General features: G+C 39.3%; 1 long non-coding RNA gene across 1 annotated transcript in view; it reads left to right on the top strand.

Annotated features, from left to right (window-relative positions):
* The window catches only part of LOC107127986 (uncharacterized), an 89,343-nt gene extending 64,657 nt beyond the window's left edge, over positions 1–24,686 (top strand). Inside the window, exons 2-4 of the long non-coding RNA XR_001486466.3 lie at positions 1,681–1,805; positions 23,454–23,544; positions 23,977–24,686. This is a non-coding gene — a long non-coding RNA (uncharacterized lncRNA). The remainder of the gene's footprint in view (positions 1–1,680; positions 1,806–23,453; positions 23,545–23,976) is intronic.
* Positions 24,687–26,784: the final 2,098 nt, after the last annotated feature.

The raw sequence follows: 26,784 nt of genomic DNA, 5'->3' as shown, positions 1-26,784 counted from the left end.
TTTTGGTACCAGTACTATGCTGTTTTGGTTTGGTTACTGTAGCCTTGTAGTGTAGTTTGAAGTCACGTAGCATGATGCCTCCAGTTTTGTTCTTTTTGCTTATGATTGTCTTGGCAATGGGGGCTCTCTTTTGGTTCCATATGAACTTTAAAGTATTTTTTTCCAATTATGTGAAGAAAGTCATTGGTAGCTTGGTGGGGATGGCATTGAATCTATAAATTACCTTGGGTCATTTTCATGATATTGATTCTACCTATCCGTGAGCATGGAATGTTCTTCCATTTGTTTGTGTCCTCTTTTATTTCACTGAGCAGTGGTTTGTAGTTCTCTTTGGAAAGGTCCTTCACATTCCTTATAAGTCGGATTCCTAGTATTTTGTTTTCTTTGAAGCAATTGTGAATGTGAGTTCACTCATGATTTGGCTGTCTGTCTGTTATTGGTATATAGGAATGCTTGTGATTTTTGCACACTGATTTTGTACCTGAGACTTTGCTGAATTTGCTTATCAGCTTAAGGAGATTTTGGGCTAAGACAGTGGGGTTTTCTAAATGTGCAATCATGTCATCTGTGAACAGGCACAATTTGACTTCCTCTTTTCCTAATTGAATACCCTTTATTTCTGTCTCTTCCCTGATTGCCCTGGCCAGAACTTCCAACACTGTGTTGAATAGGTGTACCACTCCAGTTTTCAAGACCAGCATCTTCAACTCTCTCTTCTCTATTTTCCCATCACTTTCTCCACTGTGTGTGTTTAATATCCCTCCGCCTGTCCTATCAGGATACATGTGATTGCATTTAGGGCTGACCAGATAATCCAGGATAATCTCCCATGTCAAGATCCTTAAACTAATCACATCTTCAAAGACCTCTTCTTTTGGGTACATAAGGTAACATTCACAGGTCCCAGGAATGGCATGTGGATATATTTTGGGGCACCAACCATTTTTGAGCCTACTATAATACTACTACCTAGATCTAATTGAGGCAGGAGAATAGGGTCTGGAGGTAGGGTCTATAAGGCTGATTCACACTGACTTTCTAGAACTGAATCCAAAGAAACCGCCCTCCTCCATGCCTAAGTATGGATCAGAGGATCAGAGGCTACTCCCTTTGCAGTCATCCCCCTACTTTCCACTGTGTGGCAGAGGAAAAATGGAAAGTATTTCTCATTGGTCTCCTCCTGCAACCAGTCAGAGTGGTCTCAGGCCACTCGTTCATTTACATAGGGTATAGCCAGGTAACCAATGGGAAACCTCTAGGGGGTATTTAAACCCTAGAAAATTGCTTAACCAGCACTCTTGACCCACCTGATTGAGCTCGCTCCCGTTCTGTGGAGTGTACTTTTGTTTCAATAAAGCTCTGCTTTTATTACTTCATTCTTTCATTGCTTTGTTTGTGCGTTTGGTCCAATTCTTTGTTCAAAATGCCAAGAAGTTGAACAACTTGTAGTCAAGACCCTCCACAGGTAACATAATTTTTGACCAATTGTTTTGCTTTGTAAGTTAAGTTATCGACAGCTTGGCATTTACCCCTGAATATTTCAGGTGTATTGCAGAGAAACAAGAATATGTACCTCATAGTCATAATCCACAATGTGGAATTAACACTAATTTCTTAGAGTATCTAATATTCAATCCATAACCACCTTTCCCTAATTTGCTCTTGAAATGTCTTTTACAGGTTTTATATCACATTGGAAGTGGATTCCTCTGTGCCTCCTTTTTCCCCTTTGACATTGATATGATGAAGAGATCTAAAAGAATACCTGTGTCCTCCTTCTGGATTTGGATGATCAATTCTTCATGGTAATGTTTAACTTGTTAAACACTTGCTTTTCTGTCCCCCATATATTCAATCGATTGGAAGTAGGTCTACGAGTTTGATTGCATTCACACTGATCATTTTGGCAAGAGTGTTTCATAGATGATGGTGTGTATCCCATACTACATCGTGTAGGAGGCATATAGTGATAGTGGCTCAGCATTAATGATGCAAAGATTAGTCATTCCATCTGATGGATTTGTTTTAACTGTATTTCAGTCTCTTCCTTATCTAAGACTAATGAATAGAATATTATCCTTGGCATCATCTGATTAAAAGATACTTATCCAGTTGACTTTAAAAAATAAGTTATTTTGATTGTAAAAGTAATAATAGTTGCAAACATTCAGAGACAGAAAGGATGTGAAGAAGCCATTGGAAGTTCCATGTAATTCCACCATTCACACTGTTAGTGTTTATTAACCACTGTGTGTGTGTATTTCCCATAAAGTGGGTGGTTAAATTGTCAAAATTTTTGAACTACTAGCTAACTATGAGTTTGAATCTCATGGATTAGTTCTTAAACATTGTTGACATCAAACATATAAATAATACTTGATATTAATTAGAAGAAGGTTTTTCTTGGTGATACATATGGAAATACATTAATATTAATATTAAAATTCACTCAGTTTTTTTTCTGGACTCAAAAATCCCTTTGGGGTTGTTGCTCTGTCACTTGGAAAAGAGCACGGATTCGAAGGGAAACATGGTCCCATTAATTTAGAATAATAAGAACCATTGGAAGCAGATGCTAATTATGCTAGGGGAAGAATGAGTACATGACAGAATAAAGGAGACAGGAAGAAGTGCCGTTTGAGACAGAGCATAAGGTGAGAGAAATGGTGTGTCAAACTTTAAATGAGAGAATGGCTGAAAAGGTCTTTTAGTTAGAAAAAAGTTATGTACAAAGGCAGAAAGATTTTTTACCTTTTAAAAATGTTTTTATTAGAAAGAATTCTAAAAAGAAAACAATGTATCCAGCTCCAGTGTATCCATCTCTCAACTTCAACAGTCATCAACCCTTGCTCAGTCTGGTTTCATATATATCCCATCCACTACTAACTCTCCTCATGCTGTTTAGAAGCCAGTCTCAAACATTAGCTCATTTCATCCTTCAATCTTTAAAATGTTTCTCTAAAAGATAATAAAATAAAAAACAAAGCATTATTACTCAGCTAGAGCAAATAACAATTTCTTAATGTCATCAAATATTTAAGACTATTTCCATTTTTATATATACCAATATATAAGGTTTTAAAAAAATTAACTCAGGATCTAAATAAACTCTATCCATTGCTATTAGTCAATATGTCTTTAAGAGCCTTCCTCTTTTTTAAACTGAGAAATAATTACATACAGCGAAATGAACAAATCTTGAATGTGTGATTTGGTTAGTTTTACAAATATATTCACCCTCCTAACCTACACCTGATCAAGATATAGAACCCTTTCTTCAACCGAGAAAGTTCCCTTATTCATATCTGTCTTTTGCCTTCACAGGCAACTACTGCAGAAAATGGAAAAAACAAATCTTTCCAAAAAAATGAGACAGGAAAAACTCCATACATTTATAGATAAACAGTGCCTCAACTCCTACTTCACAGAAACTTTCTAGGATTAGTGTCTGCATGGTGTGTTAGTCCCATGATTCTACTTTTAACCTGTGTCTTCATGTTAAAGCGTGTCTCTTACAGATAGAAAATGATTGGTTTTTGTGCATTCCACCTCCCTCCTCCACAGTCTGCAAATCTTTGCCTTTCAGTTGAGTGTTTAGTTCCTTTACATTTAATGTAACTATTCATATAGTTGGATTTATGTCTATGTTGTGATGTGCTTTCTAATTTTTGTAACCGTTCTTGATTTTCCTGTTTCTTCTCCCTGTCTTCTTTTGGGTTAACTGAATATTTTTTAGCACTAATTGTTAATTTCTCTAATAATTTTTAAGCTATGTCTTTTAATGTTATTTTTTAGTGCTTGCTCTTGGGATTATAATATTTATATTTAATACAGTCTAACTAGAGTTAATATTGTAACATTTCACAAAAAAATGTAATTTTTTTACAACTATATAGTATTATTTGTTTATACCATAGTTCCCTTTGTTGTTTAGTCTGTTGTCATATGTCTTACACTGAAATACATTAAAAGTGCACAGTGCAATGTTAATATTTTTGCTTTTAACAATCAGTTGTTCTACAAGGAGTGGGGGCTTAAAAAACCAATTGTCTGTGGAAACAACTAAGAGAAAAAAGTAGTCTTTTATATTTACCCATGGTATTTACATATTTTAGTGTCTTCATCTTTTAGTGCAGATTCAAGTTTCGCCTAAGCCTGAAAGACTTCCTTTAGCAATTCAGGTTTCTTGGTGATACATTTTGCCAGATTATGTTTATCTGAAAATGTGTTTATTTTATCCTCATTTTTAAGGATTTTTTTTTTTCTTGATATAGAATTCTGAATTGATAAGTTTTCCCCAATACCTTAAAGATGCCATTTCATTATCTTCTGGCTTTCTTTCTTTTTTTTTTTTTTTTAGATGAAAGTCAGTTGCCATTTGTATTATTATTCTTCCGTTAGTTAGGCATTGTTTTTCTCTGAGTGCTTTCAAAATAACTACACTGTTTGTTAGTTTGCTGTGGCTGCTGTAACAAAATACCAGAGACTAGGTGTCTTAAACAATAGAAGTTTTCTCACAGTTTTGGAGGCTAGAAGTCAAACTCAAGCTGTCAGCACGGTGGGTTTCTTCTTTTTTGAAATTTGTATAAGTATATGGGGTACAAGTGCAATTTTGCTATATGCATAGATTGCATGGTGGCCAAGTCAGTGCTTTTAGAGTATCCATTACCCAAATTACCTACAATGTACCCATTAAGTAAGTTCTCATCATCCGCCCCCTCCACCCACTCAGTCTTCCAAGCCTTCACCCTCTGTATCATTAGGGTGAGTTTGCTCCAAGACCACTCTCAGTGGCTTACAGATGGCCATCTTGTGGTTGTGTTCTTACATCGTCTTCCCTCTGTGTGTGCACATGTCTGGTGTCTTTTTCGTGTCAAAATTGCTTCTTGTTTTAAGGACACCAGTCATAGTAGATTAGGGCTACCCTGCAGATCTCATTATACTTTACCTCTTAAGATGCTCTGTCTCCAAATACAGTCACATTCTGGAGTACTGAAAAGTAGGACTTCAGTATATAAATTTTAGAAGGCAGCGGATACAGTTTAGCTCAAAACACACACGTAGGCATATTTAGACGGGAGTCTTTCTGTTGTTCCCCTTTGTCACTATTAAGAATGCAAAAAACTCATGCCAATAAGAAATGCTTATAAAACTTTTAAAAGAGCCACACAAATGTACTTTTGTTTATGCAATGTCATGATAAAGGAATGAAGAATGAATAATTTAATACTTCACCCCCAATCTGTTTCACTTACATAACACCAAACATCACTGCGTTTCAGATTTCTCTCTCCTTCCCTTTCTCCTCTTTCATATTTATGTGTCGACCAAACATCAAACTGACAGAATATATTTTTTCTTTCGAGATGTTTTGACAACGGACATACACGTCACCAAAACAGGCTCAAATATTAACACGAGACCCTTTTCTCATTGTAATTGTGTTCAGTGATGGTATCAATGAGTGAGTAAATTTCTAATTATCTGGAAGCTTGACCGTGTGTATTCCAGGGGACTGCACTCTTACAGGAATAGGTGTTCTGTTAGAAAGTCTGTTCTGCATACTGAATAGGTCAGAAATAGGGGGGGGGGGGAAGGTCCATAATTTGTTTTCAGTATGCCACAGTAGTGGACATTTAACTGGGTTTGTAAATTCTCTTTTTGAAATGCAACGGTCCTAGGAGGGTTAATCTCACTAGTAATTTACATCTTAAGACATCTACTCTAAAAAGACAGCTTTCCTCCAAAGAACCTTACTGAGCACAATTGCCCTGAGCAGAAAAGTTGAGGAAAAGGTGTTGCCAAGAACTGAGTCACTTGCAGGTTCTTGGAAGAAGGCAGGTGTGTGAGCGACAATGTACTGGGCTTTGTGTATCCAGATGCAAATATGATGGTTCTGAGTATTTGGAGAAGAAGCAAAGAAATGATTCAGGAAATACTTTTGCCCAGGATCCCACTGTATCTGAAAATCATATTTTGTGTCACTATTATTTGAGACACACCAAGCATCTGAATAATTGAATGAGTACTGGAGTTTCCATTGATATGTCTGGCTGTTTGGAGTTTCCTATTGTTCAGAAAGCACTATGGAAAAAGCACTATGGAAAGAAAACAAATGAAATATTTGATTCCTACTCTTCAGGAACTTTGCCTATGCTAAAAAATGAAATCTGGGAAGTTTGTAGAAAGGTTTAACAAATTCAACTGGTTTTTTTTGTTGTTGTTGTTTGTTTGTTTGTTTTTGAGACAGCATCTCACTCTGCAGCCCAGACTGGAGTGTAGTGACACCATTATGGCTCACTGCAGCCTCAACCTTCCTGGGTCAGGTGATCCTCCCACTTCAGCCTCCCAAGTAGCTGGGACCACAGATATATGCATCACCATGCCCAGCTAATTTTTTGTATGATTTTTTAGACACGGGGCTTTGCCATGTTGCTCAGGCTGATCTCAAACTCCTGGGCTTGAGAGATCCTCCTACCTCAGCCTCTCAAAGTGCTGGCACTACAGGTGTCAGCCACTGTGCCAGGCCACATTCAACAAGTTTTGATCTAGCTCCTTTTATGTGTAGTCACTATTTTATACTCTGGAGATGAATTGACAAATAGATAAACATTCCTACCTTTGCAACTCCTATTCTAGTGGGTGAAATAGATTATAAACAATAAATAACTAGAATACACAGCATGTTAGAAATTGTCATTTCTATTTAGTATGTTAAAAACTATGTACTCTGGTAGGTGTTGTTAAGTGCTAACAACAGCGTAAGGGTAACGGGAATATGTGGTGAAGGTGAGATTCTGTTATTAAGCAGGAGTCATGAAGGGGCTCACTGAAGGAGTGTCATTGAAGCTAAGACCTGATGGAGGTGGGGGAACAAGTGGTATAGATTTGGTGTGAGTGTAAAGAGCATTCCAGGGAAAAGGAACATGCAAGAAAGAGCAAAGGTTGAAGTATGCCCAACCACAGTAGGACAAGCAAGTTGGCTGATGCTGTGGAGTTGGGTAAGGAGGGAGATAGTTAAGAAGAGGTGGTAGCAAGATAATGGGGATAGACTGGGTAGGGCTTTGTGGGTCATTGAAAAGAATTTGGAGTATTCTCTGAATTAAATGAGAAACCCCTGGATGGTTTTAAGCAGAGGAATTACAGCAGTGGTCACCAACCCCTTTATGGCACCAGGTGCCAGTTTCGTGGAAGACAGTTTTTCCACTGACTCAGCTGTGGGGGCGGATGGTTTCTGGAGGATTCAAGTGCATTGTGTTTATTGTGCACTTTATTTCTATTATTGTTACACTGCAATATATAATGAAATAACTATATAACTTACCATAATGTAAAATCAGTGGGAGCCCTGAACTTGTTTTCCTGCAGCTAGATGGTCCCATTTGGGGGTGATGGGAGACAGTGAGAGATCATCAGGCATGAGATTCTCATAAGGAGCATGCAACCCAGATCCTAGATTCCAACCTAGATCCACAGTTCCCACTAGGGTTTAAGCTCCTATGAGAATCTAATGCCATGCTGATCTGACAGCAGACGGAGCTCAGGTGGTAAATTCAAGCCATGGGGAGGGGCTGTAAATACAGATAAAGCTTAGTTGGCTCCCTGGCTGCTTACCTCCTGCTGTGCAGCCAGGTTCCTAACTGCACATGGACTGTGACCCAGGGCTCAGGGACCCCTGAATTACAAGATCTGACGTGTTTTATGAGGCTCTCTCTGGCTGCCTCATGGAGAACAGAGTGTGAGCAGACAATGACTGGAGGCAGGGAGACATTAGTTGAAGGCCATTGCACTAATCCTGGTCAGAGACTATGGCACCCAAGGATTGCGGCAATGAGAGAGAAGACAAGTGATCGCATTTGGATATATTTTCAAAGTGAATTCAACAGAATTTCGTTTGGTTTTGGCTGTAAAATAGGAAAGGAATTGTGTAGTCAGTGGTGATTCCAAGGAAGCTGAGGAGATGGAGTTACTGTAAATTGAGAGGGAACGTTCGGGGAAGCAGGACTGGAGGTCAAAATCGATGTCACATTAATTTTGTTTTTAATATCCGTGTAAGAAGTGATTTGGAAACAATCTCAAAAGAACTAAAATTAAGGAAAATGTGGCCCTGTTTGGACAAGCAAACACATCTGTGTTTGGGATATAGTGAGCTATCTTTTGATGCATCTTGATCTGTGGTATTCTCTGCCTAAAACCTCAGAGTGACGCTAAGGTCTTTGTGGTCAGTTATGAAATGTTTGCGCTTGTCGGATTTATTTATCCCAAGAAAACACAAAAACATATTAAATTGAAGGTTATCCATTCAGTGGTAATAATTCACGAACTGAAATGTTAAATTTCAGTATTTCAACACTTTATAATCTCTATGAGGTCACGGCAATCTGTTGAGTTCTGATAGATTTTGTAATATCTGCATTTATTTCTGTTTCAGGAATACCTCAGAGCCCTAATTTTGTGCCCAGTTCCTGTAACTCTCCTTATACTCACCATCTGCTATCATCTTTCATTATCTGCTCCATGGCCTCTAATTTCCATCTTTACCATTCAGAAGATTATATATGCACATTTGAATTTCAGCCATTTCCAATCCTTTGGAAAAGTCGGGTTAAGTTGAATAAGAAAAGTTGACAGTGTATCCAACATATATTATGAATAACAGACTATTTGGAGTTTTTGCATGCTTATTATCATTATTTTGGTATGATTAAATTCTATTTTCAAATCAGGGACCAAACTATACATTGAGATAAATTTCTAACTGTGGAAACACCACATTCCCCGGGCTCCTCAGGATGTGGTGCTGGACGGGCAAAGGGACTCAGGTATGGGGAGCAAGAAAAAGGGGGTGGATTCGTTTTCTAAGGGCTAGCATAATGAATACTACAGACTTGGTGGCTTTGATGATAGAAATTGACTTCTTCATCATCCTTGCGTGTCAGTGGGGTTGTTTCTCCTGAGGTCTGTCTCCTTGGTTTGTGAGTGGCCTCTTCTAGAGTTTTCACAGGGTCTCTTCTGTGTGTGTCTCTGTCCTTACCTTCTCTTCTTATAAGAGCAGCAGTCACATTGGATTAGGGTCCATGCATATGCCCTCATTTTAACTTAATTATCTCCATAAATATCTTGTGTTCAAATACAGTCACATTCACAGGTTCTGTGAGGTTAGGACTTCAACATGTACATTTTGAGGGGACATAATTCGGCCCATAATATAGGGGATAGGCGTGAAACCTTTCAGCTTCAGTGAAAAAGAGCCCTCGGAAATGAAAGCCCACAGCTCCAAAGAGGAGCGCATGACTTTAGGATTGTCAGGACGTGTCCCCTGCCCTCTGACGCCTTCTGACACCAATTCTGAAACCAGCAAATCAGGGCACTTCAGTCCATTTTTGAGGGACCTCTTTTGTGTTTAGAGATCAGAAAGCACAAAAAAAATTCAGTAACAAATGAAACTAAGGGATGACCTTGTATTGATGCCAGTAACGAAAATTCATAATTGGTGAAAAATGTGTTTTGTTTTGACAGTTTGGCATTATATCTGTGATTCCTCCTTCAACATTAGCCGTACATACATTGTCACTGTTTATACTTTCCCCACGATTCAAGTAATATGATATTTTTAAGGGTATAATAATCTATCTTAATGAAAAAACTACTTCCTAAAACAAAAAATTCATAAGAAGAAGGGCATTTTTTACATTTCTGCACAACTTTGTGATATTGGGCTTCATTAAAAGGCTGCTGAATTCCCACATGTGCTTCTTCAATTTGTTGCAGTGTGTTGCTTTGGTTAAAGTGAATGAAGAAAATCCAGCCTTACAAATGTGTGTTGGGAAGGAGGATTACAATGCCTTTCCTGGTAGTTAGGGATTGTCCACTTTGATACTACACCAAAACTCAACAAGTGGTTGTTATAAAGATTAGTTACAATGTGGAATCTGAAACTATACGAAAGGACTTTTGGGGGGGTTACATCAAAATCCACTGGTCTATCTTGTACTGTGAATGAATCTTTGACCCAATTTAAAAGTAAAAGTTATTTTCCACAAAGAATACTAAGTTAGTCCACTGCTTTTTCTTGAGACAACCATTGTGTTTGGATATGCAACAAAAGTACTGTGTGCACACTTCCCATTTTGCCATATGGAATATTTAAAAAGGCAGAACCAAGGGTCGAGATTTAGAAAATTAATAGTTGTGTTACTCGATTAAGGCTATCTTAAAATGAAACTGGTGTTTTTCTTTTATTGCCAAAGCATGCTGGTGAGGAACGCCGTGTCTGCTAGCACTCTAGCTCTAGGTAGGTCCCACTGGCTTAATTCAGGCCAAGATGTTAGCAGTTTTATCCATCATTGTTTTTGGTTCATCAGAGCAAATACCAACACAATGTATATTAGTCTGTGCTTGCATTGCTATAAAGAAATTTATAAAGTAAAGAGGTTTAACTGGCTCCCAGTTCTGCAGGCTGTACAGGAAGCATGGGCAGCATCTGCTTGACTTTAATCATGGCAGAAGGCAAAGGGCAAGCTGGTACTCCTTACATAGCTGCAGCGGGAGGAAGAGAGAGAGAAGGGAAGTGCTACACACTTATAAACAACCACACCTTGTGAGAACTCTGTCAGGAGAACAGCACTAGGAGGATGGTGCTAAACCATTAGAAACTGTCAATCACCTCCCACCAGACCCCACCTCCGACAATGGGGATTACAATTCAACGTGAGATTTGGGTGGGGACACAGATCCAAACCATAGCACAGTGGAAAAGATAAATGATACATTAGTATTATTATGAAGACAGTTTTATCTCCTGACTCCCCTAAAAGCATTCCCTGAGCGATGTCCAGGGATCACACTGATTTCTGTAATACTGGTTTACATCAGACTCGATATGTGCAAGGTAAGTGTTGTGCATAGATCACATTATCGAACCTTCAAGACAAACCCAGGAGTCTTCTGCTCTTATGACTTTGCAGATGAGGAATCTCAGGCGTAGAGAGAATCTCAGGCATTAGATTGCAGGGCTCAGGCAAGGGTGCACGGCTGGTAAGCGTAACATGTACACCCGGGATTGGAGTCAGCCCTCTGGTTTCAGCGCATGTGGTTTGCATCTACACTGTCCTTATCTGCCTTTTGCTTATCTCCCATTAACTAATAACAGCTTATGTTCAATTATGATGATACATTCTCTCTCTCAAACATTATTTTAAAATGACACCTCTTTTCAAAGAAATGAGAATGCTGTATTCACAACGTAGCTTTTAAAAATTGTGTCCAGGTTTTCTAACCACAATTACTAAGTTTTGATCTTTTTAATACCTAGTTAACCATGCTCTTTGTATTAATATATTTAGAGAGAACATGTGTTGAACCATTTGCTTTATGGCAAACTACATTTAAATGTATTTGTAAACAGATCACACAAACCCATGAAGAGAAGGTTTGGAATTCCTCATTCCACCTGGAATGAAAGCATTTCACTTGGATGTGAGATAAAAATAAAGGGAACAAGGATCCTGGTGGGAGGCCTGGGTTGCAGCACTCCCTCAGCAGAGAGTTAAATGCACGTCTCAGCAGAAAAGGTGACTATCTTGGCGCGGTCTTTTAATTACACATTTCTGTTTTTCAAAGGCTTAAAGATTTTATTTTATTTTTTCCCTTTGGCAGTGGACAGTTCCTGAAATCAAAGTGCTCAACCCAAGATCAGGAGTATTAGAGGTTCTTCCTCCTTCAACCGGGGAAGGAACACTGGGCTGAGGGAGGTTTTCGTTGCTTCCTTCCTCTAAGGAGCATCAACAAGGGTGCCCACTAATCCTCCAGCCCTGCAGCCTAATGCGTCACCAAGGTGCTATTGTGCCTGCCGTGCCAGCTTAGGATTGGGCAATGGGGCTCTAGGCTGCCTGGACTCTGGGGAATAATAGCTGCAAATCCTCCTCCAGTGAACTCAGCTTTCAGACATCCTTTAAAAATCTCATTGCATCTTCACCGCCATGCAGGAGTCCTGTGCTGAGAGACACCTTCATTTTAAGGACCCAGGTTATCCCTTTAAGTCAGTTACTAAATCCTGCTGCCTGGCGCGATGAGTTTCTCAACTTACAAGGAGGACATGCCCTGGAGCTCCTCTGCCCACATCTGCGGAGGAGATTCAGCTGAAATGCTATCCTTGGGCAGGCAGCATGGAAGCAGATGGGTGGTGTGGCCCCGTTTTCTGCCTGGCTCTCTTCTGTACACTCTCTTCACCGCTGCTGTGCCCTGCAACCCAATGACTCCTGCTCTCATGCATGGCCCTGACTCCAGTAAACCTTGAGGTCTGGCTGCTGGGTCTTCACCTTGATGGGGCCTGGAGCAGCCATCATCTCCTTGACTCCTGGCTGCATCACCCGCTCTGTCAATACGGATTATGGTGCTGATGTGTACATAGCTTTTCTCCTGTCTCATTCTTTTATTTGACGATCCCCTCTTGCTGCTAATCATCCACCAGGGTGACACTTAGCAAAATAAAATATGGCAGCATTTTCTCTTAGAAAGCCTGAGGGTATAATGCTAGTGATTCTAATGTCAGTGATACTGATTTTGGTAGGGACAGAAAACACTTTTACCCTTTCCAGTTCTTCTGAGATAAGCATATAGCAGGATGTGTCTGCTCTCACTTTAGGTACACACATATACACACGTGTGCACACACTCACACGCATATCACTCGTTCTATCATTATTGGTAATTATAACTCATCACATCCAATAGAATTTTAACCTGTGATTCAACGTAGTTCCTTATATCTTATGGATAAAAAAAAAAAACAGATTAAATAAGGAAAACAAAAGATCTCTGATCAAAAAGAGTTGATTAATACTGGCATTCTAAATAAGCAAATGAACTTACATAGAAACATGATGGATCTTATCTTCATTTAATCAGGAATCCTTTCAGTCTCGTTTTCCTTTATGACACAAATTCATTTTTGCATTTTATGAGATGTCAAACTTCCTCGAGTGGTGTGAGAAATAGCTAGAAGGTTTTGAGTAAAAGATTTCGGGCCATGATTGACACAGTGCAGTGAGGGCATGCGCTTTCCTGACAAGCTGTAAATTCGGCAGTGAGTTACAGTATACAGGTGCTCCTTAGGAAGGCTCTGACTAGATAATTTGTGAATATCAGTCTATATATCAACGGTGGGAGCTTGCAAATGGCCTCGGTATTGGATGCAGGAATATCTTTTCTTTGAGAAGATGTGTGTGTGGTTGTGACAATGAATTATAGCAGCCAATGGGAGGGAGGATTATGGATTATGCTGATGAAAAGTGCAACCATCACTCAAGCCAGCTTTGACAGAGCCTTCCAATCAAGATTCCACTTCCTGGCCCTGGTGGATTAAGCTTTTAAAAAAGTGCTTGAAGTTCCATTGAGAAGCAAGTCACATCTTCATAGATAAACCTTGACAACAAAGGTGCTTCAAAATATATGCTCTTCAAATTTAACAATGTAAATCACCAGAGAAATATCTCTCTGTGGACTGCAGTGTCCTGTCTGAATGCTGTCTTCTTTTTGTTGATAAGAACTTGTTCTGTTTTATTTTCTTGTTAAATATAATATTTCTTGCCTTACCAGGATTTAAAATAAGACTGGGTTTCAAATCAAAGAAAGGTGGGGGAGTGGGGCGAGTGGCTTTATTAATAATATGATTCTAAAAATATTTTCAGTAACTTTTTATTTTAACCATTCATATGACAATCTAGTCAAGGTTCTTCCTCCACCTCCCCCAGGTACTTAATTGTATTGTTTATTTCTGTCAATTCTTTGTGGTTTGGATTAGAACCTTTAAAGACATAGTCTATTTTCTCAGATTCTTATGCTATATGTGAAAACTTATGACTATTTCTTTGTGATTTTCTTTTCATAATTGCTTTCCTGGAATCATATCTAATGACTTTACAACAAGCAAAGAAGATATGCGTTAAAAAAAAAAAAGAAAAATTCCAAGGCTGAGTGAGGTGGCATGTGCCTGTAGTCCCAGCTACTAGGGAGGCTAAGGTAGGAGGATCCCTCAAGCCAAGAAGTTGGAGGGCGCAGTGAGATATTATTGTATCTGTAAATAGCTGCCACACCCCAGTCTGGGCAACATATTGTGACCTCATCTCTAAAAAAACAAAAATTTCCAAAGATATATTATTAGTTGAATTCCCCTTCCTGCTCCCAAGAGGCATACAACATCAGATTTTTTCCATGAAGTATATACATCCCCATATGATACATTAACATACAGTGTGGAGGCAATTAATATTTTATTTTTTCTTAAATAAAAGCCATATCATTAAACTGAGTTCCTTTTGAAAGGCTAATTAAATGCAGGCAAATAACTAAAAAATTAAATAGAAGTTTCCATTATTAAATAACAAGAAGGAAAATATGGTAAACTGTTGATGTATTAGAAAAAGTCATTTTTATATAACTGATTAGTTGCATCATTTTAGAATAAAATCGTAAAGAAAAAGAAAAAATGATACACGGCAAAATCAAACTGTTCAAAATGTACTTAGTAATTTTTATTTCTCTCTTGGATTTTTATATTAAGAAAATATAATGTGGCTCATAAATTTATTTGTTCTCTTTGTATGCATTATGCTTTATATAAAACAAGTCTACAAAATAAATGAGGAATATTTAACATGAAACTTTAAATATATCTGGGAACATCATTTATGAGGTTAGTCATGCTCTGTTACCAATTTTCTCTGAGCATTTATTAAAGAATATCTTTTGTTTTAATTTGGCCCAGTCAAAGCAGTTTAGAGACATTTACAGTGATGAGGAGGGAGCTTCAATTAACTTTCATTGCTGAGATATTTTATGTGCATGTATTATAATACAACAGGGCAATTACCTAATACCTTTTGTGAAAGAATTCTAATAAAGAAAGAAATTGATTTATACATAATAAAATTCAAGCTCTTCATTTCATTTCTTATCTAATTTTTATTATTACAATAATTGTAAACTCTTATTTTGAGAGCAGTGGAAAAAGCTTCTAACTTACATATAACATTGAAAAAATTTCATTATAATAATTTATTTTAAGATGAATTTATAGGCAAGCTACAGTTATAAAATTACATACTCTTCAAAGATATTATATACAATGTAGTGCTGAGTTTAATTTATTTTCTAAAGAGATTAGATGAAAGGTTTTAAAGTTGATTTATATATGTCTAATTCTAAATACTATTGAATCAATGGGAAGATATTTTCTGGACTTTTCTGTTTACTAAATATTAATTTTTAATCTGCCATTTTAAATTATAATCAATGAGCTGCTTTTAGTTTAGTAGGAAATATGTATTTCTTCCTGAAAGTAACTGATGAAAAAATAAAGTGAATGCTTTTAAAATCACTTGAAAGTTTGGAAACCTCAAAAGTTGTTTTGAATTTACGAGAAGTTAAAGTTACTCTCAAGTTGTTCTTCCTTTTCTTCTCTGGCTCAGGGAAGAGCCAATTAATGTCAACAGTGTTGGCTGTATTTGCAGCATGGACTGTTGTCTTCTTGGAGCCGATGTGAAGTGAAGGCTACTTTAAGTCAAGACTGTGAAAGAAAAGAGATTTGAACATATTTGCTCTCTCCTCATGGATTTGTTTCTACCTCCACCCCCTCAAGCTTCAAGGAAGGTGTGAAGAAAAAGTATATTGTTTATACCGGATACTTCAGAGCAAGAAGGGAAGCTGAAAATAGCAGCTTAAAAAATTGTGACAGTTTTCCCTTAATGTAGATATTTAAAACTAAAATTTCCTCATCAGGTTTTTATCCTCCCCCTATTAATTAAGGTAGAATAATTATTCTTTGTGTTTATTTAATGCTAACAAATCACAATATGAACATGCATGCACACACACACATTCCACACACACATTCCACATCTAAAATACGTAATAATAATAATGAAAATATATTATTTTTCAACAAAACTTCCATTTCCTAAGCGCTTATATATAATCAACATATCCAGTGTTATATGTATATAACGTGTGTGTGTTATATGCATATGTTTTCATTTGGTAATTCGGCAATTGTATGAGTAAAACCTTAATGGGAGATTCTAAAAATAATACTTGGAGTAAAATTAACATCTGGTTAGGGTTTTTCCACACTATCTTTTCACATTGGCAGTACAGCTAAGAATCTGCATGGACTAGAAGCAAAAGAAGGAATGCCATGACGTGTAGTATAATGATCAACGGCAAAGAAAGTGGGCATTGGTGCTGACGAAGGTGGCAGAGAAAGCCCCTTCAAAGGGATCAGAGGTGACATCCTCTCATCGTGGCTCCCCTGGCAGACCAGCAAACACCATTGTACTGATTCTTTCTTTTCCTCTCCCTCATCACCTAAAATACCCCTCTCTTTTTCTGTCTTCTGGATACCAAGGTTTTGTTTTACTTCTTCCCTCTCTGGGCACTCTTTTTCAGTCCCTTTCATTAGTTCCACTTCCATTGTTCATCTCTGGAATGCTGGGAGTTATTAACTATTTTTCTGAGAGTTCTTCCATTACCCAGCTATACTTTCTCCATGGACAATTCATTTGCTCCATGAATATCTGTAGGCAAACAACCCCCAGCTCTAAACCTTCAGTCCAGACTTTTTGTCTCAGTTCTAGGCTCTTGTGCTTGAGGGTGAGCTGAACATCTTCACTTGGCTGTGTCCCTGAATGTGTCATTCTTCATCCTTCTCACCTCCCCTTCTCTCATATAGTGATGCTCACCACTTCCTGTTGGTTTTCTCTCCTAAACAATTCTTGAATCCGTTCCTGAGTTTTTATTCCCCTAGATGAGCTGTCAGTAAACCCTGACCTGAAGATCAGATCTGACCTGCTTGGCACCTGTTTTTGTGAATAAAGTCTCACTGTAATATGGCCGCATCCATTTGCTTATGTATTGCCTGTTGCTGTTTTCTTTCTTTCTTTCTTTCTTTCTTTCTTTCTTTCTTTCTTTCTTTCTTTCTTTCTTTCTTTCTTTCTTTCTTTCTTTCTTTCTTTCTTTCCTTCTTTTCCTTCCTTTCCCCCCTCTCTTCCCTCCCTTCCCTCCCTCCCTTCCCTTCCCTTCCCCTTCCCCTTCCCTTTCCCCTTCCCTTTCCCCTTCTCCTTCCTTCCTTCTTTCCTTCTTTCCTTCCTTCCTTCCTTCCTTTTCTTCTTCTTCCTTTCTTTCTTTTTTCTTTCTTTCTCTCTTTCTCTCTCTTTCTTTCTTTCATTCTTTCTTTTCTTCTTTTCTTTCCTTTCTTTCCTTCTTTTCCTTCCTTTCCTTCCTTTCCCCCCTCTCTTCCCTCCCTTCCCTCCCTCCCTTCCCTTCCCTTCCCCTTCTCCTTCCCCTTCCCCTTCTCCTTCCTTCCTTCCTTCCTTCCTTCCTTCCTTCCTTCCTTCCTTCCTTCCTTCCTTCCTTCTTCTTCTTTCTTTCTTTCTCTCTCCTTTCTTCCTTCCTTCCTTTCCTCCTTCTTTCTTTCTTTCTTTCTTCTCACTCTGTTGCCCAGGCTAGCCTGGGTTCAAGTGATTGTCCCAGGTTCAAGTGATTGTCCTGCCTCAGCCTCCCTCGTGGTTGAGATTACAGGTGCCTGCCACCTTGCCAGGATAATTTGTATTTTTAGTAGAAATGCGGTTTTGCCATGTTGGCCAGGATGGTCTTAAACTCCTAGCCTCAAGTGATCCACCCACTTCGGTCTTTCAAAGTGCTGGGTTTACAGGCGTGAGCCACTGCGCCTGGCTCTATTGCTGTTTTATTGCTACAACCACTGAGCTGAATTTTGGTGATAGAGAACTTGTGGCTCACAGAGCCTAAAATACTTACTCTCTTGCCTTTTAAAGAAAATCAGGCTTGCTGCATTCTGATATGGAGAATGCTCACACACAGGGTCACCACAGGGACTCACCTTAGTGATTTCAATGCCCTCCTAGAGAGACTCCCTGCTTACCTTCCCAAATTCAGTTCTCCACAACACAAAGAGAGTCATTATATCTAATTTTCACCATGTCACTCATTAGCCCTTCAATGACTCCCCCTTTCCTTTGGGATAAATATCCAGACTTCTCAGTATGGTCCACAGACCCTTGTAGGAGCTAGTCCTTGCCCTGCTTCTTGTGTACCTCACTGTTCCAACTGCATCAGGCCGCTTACCTCTGGACTACAGCCACATATTTCTTTGCTCCAACAGAGCCCCTAGATCAGATATCATGCCTCTAGAAACCTCCCATGAACACCAACATCTGAGATCGGGGCTTCTCTTCTGTGCTTGGACAGCTCCGTGTGGTTCCTTCAGTAGGCCCTTCGCTCTGAATGGAAAATGCCTGCTTGCCACTTGTGATGGTTTATCTAATGTGTCAACTTGGTTAAAAGCACTTGGTTAAACACAGATACTTGGTTAAACACCAGTCTAGGTGTTGCTGTGAAGGTATTTTTCAGATGAGATTTACCCTGAAATCAGTAAACTTTGAGTAAAGCAGCTTACCCTCCCCAATGTGTATGTGTGTGTGCCTCATCCAATCTGCTGAATGTCTTCAAAGAAAATAGGTTGACCTCCCCTGAGGAAGAGGGAATTCTGTCTCCAGATTGTTTTGAAACTCCAACGGCAACATCAACAACATCAACTCTTCCCTGGGTCTTCAGCCTGCCAACTTACCCTGCAGACTGTAGACTTACCAGTCTCCAGAATTGTATAAGTCAATTTCTAAGTATCTATTTCTCTCACTCACTCTCTCCATCCTGTTGCTTCCTATTCTCTGGAAAACCTTCACTAGTCCCCCTCTACGCATGTAGAGTATATATTTCATGCAAGCAGGGGCATGTCTGTCTTGCACATTACTAATGCATGCAAAACTACCATGGTGCCTAGAATATAGTAAATTCATTTTCTATAGGGACATAGTAACAGAAAACATATGGTAAAGAAGGAAAATGGATGAAATGAGAAAAAAAATGGATTTATATGTAATCTCAGAGCCACTAAAGACAGGTCTCTGTGGAGGCAAACTGGGGTCCCTGAATAGACTGCAGATCCCTGGTGAGAGAGGTGCTCCACCAACACCATTTCTCAGGATACAGCCTGAGCGTTGGGCCCATGACAGTGAGGAACCATGAATGAAAATCTTTCTATCTCTCACAATAGCACGAATGAGAGAAACAGACCTATAAGACATGGGTTTTGCTCACTGCATGCACTAATGTGCACAGTGAGGTGGAGGTTTTTTAAAAAAAAATACAAATGGGTCTTGCTATGTTGCCCAGGCCTCAATCAATCATAAACTCCTGGCCTCAAGCAATCCTCCTGCCTCAGTCTTCCAAAGTACTGGGATTACTGGCCTGAGCCACCACGCCTGGATGTGATGGAGTGTTTTATTGCTGCAGTTATTGTTATTAGTAAAAATGATTGGTCTAACACCACGGTAGGAACATTCGTTGGCAGGTCAACTACTCTCAGAAGCGTTAGTGATGGGCTCCACTGACAATGGCCATATTCCAAGAAGCTGATCACCTGGCGAACTGGATTAAATACACTGACATGATGTTAAATTCACATGGTGCCATCGTAATTGTAATTTCCATCATGACGTGGAAGGGACGTACGTTAATAGGGACACTATATTGAACAAAACATATTCACAGTGTCCCTGTGAACATAGTGTGCCTTCCACGCCATGATGGAAATTACAATGAGCATGTGGTCTCTAAAATAAGCTCCCAATTTATACACACTTTTCTGTTTGTTTGATTTTCCATATCTGCTCAAATCTGACCTGCCCAGGTCCTCTTAACAGCTATTTTCCACCCAAGAATTTAACCAGGGTATTTGCCGTAAGAGACGCATTCTCTGGGGCTCCATTGCCGTAGAGATCATTCTTTCAGACTTTTGCTCATCTGATTTAATCACTTACTTCATTTAATACACACTTATGCATGGTATTTATTACGTACCAGGCATCGTTCCAAGTATTTTACTAAAGATTAATCAATATTATTTATTACTTAGCAACACCACTAGATAAACACCACAATTATTCACATATAAAAGAGAAAAGTGAGGCACATAAAAGTCAGGTAAGTGGTCCAGATTCCTGCAGCCAGTAAGCAGGAGAAGCTGCATTCATCCCATGGCTGGGAACCAGAGTCCAGGCTCTAAGGAAGCCCCCTAGGCTGCCTCTTTGTCATTTGGCTTCAGCTCTATGCCTCCTTCCAGCTAAACTGCAGCAGATCACCCTTCTAGCTTTGTCTGGGCTGGACTCTATGGACCTTTGTGGCATGCCCAGTAGCCTTAGGCCAAGTCGTCTCATTTCTAGGCCTTTCCATTTAGACCTAGTCCTGGCTCTCCTACTTGGCTCACTGGTCAACCCAACCAGCTGGCCACACTCCAAGATAGGGAGAATGGTCCTGTGGGTAGTACTTGGCCATGTCAAAGAAAGTAAGTTATTCTCAAGAAAGACAGAGGGACATGTGATGAAGGAAAATCACCAGAACTTACGTTGAATATCTTGAGTCACATCATTGAATGAAATGGGGTTCATTTGGAAGTTGAAGTATTTGACAAATCAGGCTGAACAATCACTTTCACGTCTAAGAAAGAGAGACAGAGCCAGGATATCTCTGTTAATGGGTGTTTAATGTCACAAAGACAGAAAAAATCTCAGCTGATGTAGTGACCCAGTGACCATCAGTGTCCTGCCAGGCTCATGACTCAGACCCACTAAGGGACCCTGACCGCCTTCCTTTCCCCCCGGCGCTGCCAGCAAATCTGTGGCTGCTCGGCCTCCGTGACTCCTGGATCCTCCCCACCCTCCCTACCTCCTGCTTTCTGTTTCCTGATGTCTTCCACTTTCCCAGGCTTCACATGAAATGTTAAATTGGCTTCTGTTAGGGGAATGAGACTCTGAGTCACTCATTTTTTCTACTTCTCTCAACATTCTGCACTTTATTAGGAGAACATACATTCTATTTTATAATTACAGAACCATTGGAACACGGCAGGGGCGGTTCAATAAGTGCGCTTATTCTTTGCATCAGGCTGTGTACGTGACTGTTCCCAAATATTTTCAGAAGGAATTCTAGATTATAGATTTCATTGCTAATACTTGGAACTGAAAAAAGTGGAATCTGACCAGTTTCACCAGATTGAACCTTATTTATCTCCCCTGTCCTGAGCGTTAACTATCTTTCCTCCAGGTTTCTAGGCTTCCCTTGAGAGAGCCTGGAGGAGGGGCTCTCTGACCCTGAGACAAAATCCATCGCAGCAGTGCACTGTGCAGATCGCAACATTGCAAACACAGCGCTGTGGTGAAATGAGGCGGCTCTGAAGAACTCCACTGTTCGTTTCAGTTTCTCCTGCCGCTTTCAAGAATCCACAGTTTCCTTAGGCTTTATAGCAAAAGAGTGCTGCAGGCAACATACTGTGGTTTTTTTAAAATATAAAAGAGTATGCCCACAGAAACATTTTCATGCACTTTATATTTTTTATTCTTAAAATCAGTACTGGGATGTGTTATGTATTTATTGGTTTGCTTGCTGTGTGTGTGTCTTACCAAAATGAGAATGAGGCCTTTTTTCACTATTGTGTGCCTGGCACATAGTAAGGGCTCAATAAACACGCGTGTATGTGTGTGTTGGGGGGGAATTAGCTAATGAGTATAGATAGGCATCAAATCAGCGCACATTCTCAACGAGATAGTACCAGTTCTTGGGAGGGGAAAATCGTCTGTTGATGTAGAAAGTACAGATATACATACAGTAAATAAATACACAGCATATCTGTGGCATTAACATTTCATGGTGGAAAATGATTAGGAAAAAAATACCTGAAATGGCTCCTTGGGGAGGGGGAGTGGCGATAATGACAAAGCGGTTGAGAAAAACATTGAAATAGAAATTGAGATGAATGTATTCTAATGGCTTTCTTTTCTTGTTAACCTGCAGATGCATTCATACCATATACAGTCTTATTGTGGAAGTAAGAACTTGATTGCAATTTTTAACCAAAAAGTTTGGAACTTTATATTTTCTTTAAATGTGGAGAAGTAATTTTCATTTCAAGGACAAATTAATTATAGACCTGCTATAATTTTCAGGGAGGAGCTTTATTTTCCTTGCAAAGCTCTGGCATGAATTATACCTAGCAATATCAGGATTTTAAAGTGTAACTTAAAAGGATGAAAGAGGGGTGTTTTGGTGGCTTCTCTTTCCCTTATGTATCTCTCTCATGTACCACATTCCTATTAAGCACAGTATTCTGAAGATCACTCACTGTTTTCTATTGCAACCTGCAGTTTGAGAGTTAAGAAAACGTCCTGTTAATTAATTTCCTAAGCGCCTCTTATCAGTACACAGGCAAACTGTCAAGCTCATTTTAAAGAAATATTTTTGTTTCAGGTATTAGTCACTTCATTGATTTCCCAGTGTATCTTAGGGAATGGTGGAGTATGATAACTCTAGTTCTGGTAGATATCTAAGAGGCAAGAAAGTGGATTAGGCAAAAGTGATGAATAAAAAAAGAGAAGACAAGTTGTATGATTCTAATTTCATATGTGCACAGAGAAAGAATAGGCTTTCAAAATGGAAATGGAAATGCAAATTAAGTAATGTCGTAGGAAATAGGTTCTAGTAGCTTTCTGGAGTCTATAATTTACTTAGAGTGCAATGTCCACACGTGTGTGAGTGTGTGTGTGTGTGTGTACACAGGCCTGCGTACAATCAAATGCCTCAGAAGACTTCTCAGGTATCGATAACTCATAAACAGGTGATCTTGCGGTGGGGAATATTGTTCTTGCAGTATGCTCTGGCTTATTGATAGCTTCTACTTTTTGTAACTGGGATAGTTAGAATACTCCCCAAAGATGCTCAGGCTGTGCTTCCTGGAATGTGTAAATATGTCAGGTTACAAGGCCAGGGACGTGTAGACTGTAGATGAAATTAAGCATGTTAATGGGCTGATCAGGAGGATAATCTTATCCTAGCATATCTTAGATTATTCAAGTGGGCCCAATGTAACTGCAAGGTCCTTATCAGTGAACGAGGGAGTAGGAAGAAAGAAGCAGAAGGAGGCTGGAGCTTAGTCATCTGGTGGTAGCGCCAATGGAGCCAAGAATCACAATAAGGAGATGGGAAGATGCGACTGGCCATGCTGCCCTAAGGATGGAAGGGGCCTTGAAGCAAGGATCCGCAAACACGACAGGTGGGAAAACAAATTCTTCCCCAGGCCCTCCAGAAAGCAATGCAGCCCTGCCAACTCCTTGCTTCCAGCTCAGCAAGAGCTGTGCTAACCTACATAGTTTTCTCAGTGATTCTTCCCGCAAGAATTATGGCAAGAATTATGATGTCCACTTTACAAATGTGGAACCTGAGACAGAGATTTTAAGTTGCTTGTCCAAATACTCAGAGCTGATGTCAGTGCCGCACTGAAACTCAGGTGTGCCTGACTTGTGGAATCTGCCTTCTCTCCTCTGTAGGGCAAGCTTTCTTAGATGAAGAAGCCAGACATGGAAGACACCATTGGAAGTATTTGATACACACATGCCTTTCTTTGAGACCAGTTAACAGGTTTGTTGAGTTGTTTCTTTATTAATTTATTTTTCAATGCCAGTTTATAGGGTACTTAAATACAATAGTTGCTCAATACATGACTATCGGAAGAATGAAAATATAAATAAGTCAGTGAGTACATTTGGTTGCTTCTCCAAAGAGATAAGGTCTTATAGCCAGAATCTCTGTGATTCTCAAGAATCACAGAGAACAAAATGATTGGATCTATGAGTCACCAACTTTCTGAAATTTCCTGAGTTATTCACTCATGTATGTTATGATAGTTCTGAAATTTGCTGAGTTATTTCTGAAATTTCTTGGGTTGTTCACTCATGTATGTTACAATATCTCTGAAATTTCCTGAGTTGTTCACTTATGTACGTTATGATACTATATTTTAATGCTTCTGAGGGAGCTTTGGCTAAACACATATATGTGTGTCTCTCCTAGATTTTGAATTCCTTGAGGAACTGGACCACTTCTTCCTTATTGCTGGGTACCAGGTACCTCGTATGCATAATATGAGGCAGCATTACAGCAAAGCCTTCAGGAGTTATCCTTTGCTCTGAATAACACCAGAAAGAGCATCCAGTGGAAAGATGTTGTGTGACTCTTGGAGTCAAAGGAAGGACTGACCAACCAGGCCATGGGAAGCCAGCCAGAGCAGCTTGGAAATCTCGCCACAGGGGTTCTTTGGCTCTGTTGATGCTACCACCGGATGATGAAGCTCCAGCTTCTTCCTTACCCCATGGTCTTTGCTCAGCATTCAAATTCCCAGGAGAACACGGCTCTTGCAGCTTGGGTTACAAGATACCTCTGGGACCATTGGCTCTATCATGTGGAAGGCGGAAGACATAATTTTCCACGGAAAGTGGGGATACCAGAAGAAAAGGCAAATAAGTCCTGGATAAATCAAAATTATAAATGTTTATTGGAGTATGGGAAATACAGATTCAAACTGTACCTTTTCTATCCATTATTTGTGTCACTTTAATTTACTTGAGATTACTTTCTCCCACTCTAAAATGAAAATTATATTAGTTTCTTCCTTATAGTGTTGTTGTGAGAATTAAATGAGATAATAGAGGCAAATCTTGGAGGTACTGTGGGTTCAGTTCAAGACCACTGCAATAAAGGGAATATTGCAATAAAATGAGTCACACAACTTTTTTTTGGTTTCCTAGTGTGTGGAAAAGTTTGTTTATACTATACAGGAGTCCAATAAGTGTGCAATAGCATTATGTCTAAAAAACCCAATGTACATACCTTAACTAAACAATATTGCTAAACAATGCTAATAATCATCTAAGTCTTCAATAAGTCATAATCTTTTGGCTGGTGGAGGGTCTTGCTTCAATGTGATGACTGCTGACTGATTGATGTGGTGTGTGCTGAAGGTTGGGGTGGCTGTGGCAGTTTCTTAAAGTAAGAAAATAACAAAGTTTGCTGCATACATTGACTCTTCATTTCACAAAAAAATTTATCTTAGTGTGTGATACTGGTTGATAGCATTTTAGGCACATAGAACTTCTTTCAAAATTGGAGTCAGTCCTCTCAAATCCTGCTGTTGCTTTATCAACTATTATACACTTGTGTAATAGAAATTCTTGGTTGTCATTTCAACAATGTCTACAGTATTTTGACCAGGAGCAGATTCTATCTCAAGAAATCCCTTTCTTTGCACATCCATAAGGAGCAACATCTCATCCATTTATATTTGATCATGAGATTACAGCAGTTTAATTGCATCTTCAGGCTTCACTTCTGCTTCTACTTTTCTTGCTATTTGTACCACATTGGCAGTGACTTGCTCCACTGCAGTCTTGAACTCCTGAAAGGCATCCATGAGTTGGAATAAACTCTCAAAATCCTGTTAATGTTGATATTTTTACCTTCTCCCATAAATCATGAATATTCCTAAGAACATCTAGAGAGGTGAATCCTTTCCAGAAGGCTTTCAATATACTTTGCCCAGCTCCATCAGAGGAATCACTATCTATGGCAGCTAACGTCTTATGAAACATGTGTCTTAAATAGGAAGACTTGAAAGGTGAAATTATTCCTTAATCTATGGGCTGCAGAAAGGATGTTTTCTTAGCAGGTATGAAAACAACATTAATCTCCATGTACATGTCCATCAGAGCTCTTGGGTGACTAGGTGCATTGTCAATGAGCAGTGATATTTTAAAAGAAATCTGTTTCGTAGCAGTATGTCTCAACAGTAGGCTTAAAATATTCAGTAAAATGTACTGTAAACAGATATGCTGTCACCCAGGCTTTGTTGTTTCACTTCTAGAGCACAGGGGGAGTAGATTTAGCATAATTCTAAAGGGTCCTAAGATTTTTGAAATGTTCAGTGAGTGTTGGCTTTAACTTCAAGTCACCTGCTGTGTTAGCTCCCAACAAGAGGGTCAGCCTGTCCTTTGAAACTTTGAAGCCAGGCACTGATTTCTGCTCTCCAGCTATGACAGTGCTAGATGGCATTTTCTTCCAATATTAGGCTATTTCATCTACATTGAAAATCTGTTGTTTAGGGTGGCCACCTTCATCAGTGATCTTAGCTGGATTTGGATAACTTGCTGTAGCTTCTACCTCAGCATTTGGCTGCTTTACCTTGCAGTTATATGTTGTGGAGATGGCCTCTTTTCTTTTTTGAGATGGAGTTGCACTCTTGTTGCCCAGGCTGGAGTGCAGTGGCTCAGTCTCGGCTCACTGCAACCTCTGTCTCCTAGGTTCAAGTGATTCTCCTGCCTCAGACTCCCAAGTAGCTGGGATTACAGGCGTCTGCCACCACATCCAGCTAATGTTTTTTTTTTGTTTTTTGTTTTTTGGGTTTTTTTTTCGTATTTTTAGTAGAGATGGGGTATTACTGTGTTGACCAGGCTGATCTTGAACTCCTGACCTCAGGTGAGCCACTCACCTTGGCCTCCCAAAGCACTGGGATTATAGGTGTGAGGCACCATGCCCGGCTGACTTCTTTTCTTAGATCCTATTAACCTACCTCTGCCTGCTTCAAACTTTTTTCCTGCAGCTGCTTCTTCTCTCTAAGCCTGCTTAGAATTGAAGAAAGTTAGAGCCTTGTTCTGGACTGGGCTTTGGCTTAAGGGAATGTTGGATGATATGATCTTTTCTCTAGATCACTCAAACTTTCTCCGTATCAGCAATCATGCTGTTTCACTTTCTTATCATTCATGTGCTCCCTGGCATGACACTTTTAATGTCCTTCAAGAACTTTTTCTTTGCATTTGCAACCTGGCT

Source organism: Macaca fascicularis, chromosome 17 (assembly GCF_037993035.2).
Source record: "Macaca fascicularis isolate 582-1 chromosome 17, T2T-MFA8v1.1".
NCBI lineage: Eukaryota > Metazoa > Chordata > Mammalia > Primates > Cercopithecidae > Macaca > Macaca fascicularis.
The sequence above is the reverse complement of the archived record's forward strand: the minus strand, read 5'-3'. Positions and strand labels throughout refer to the sequence as shown.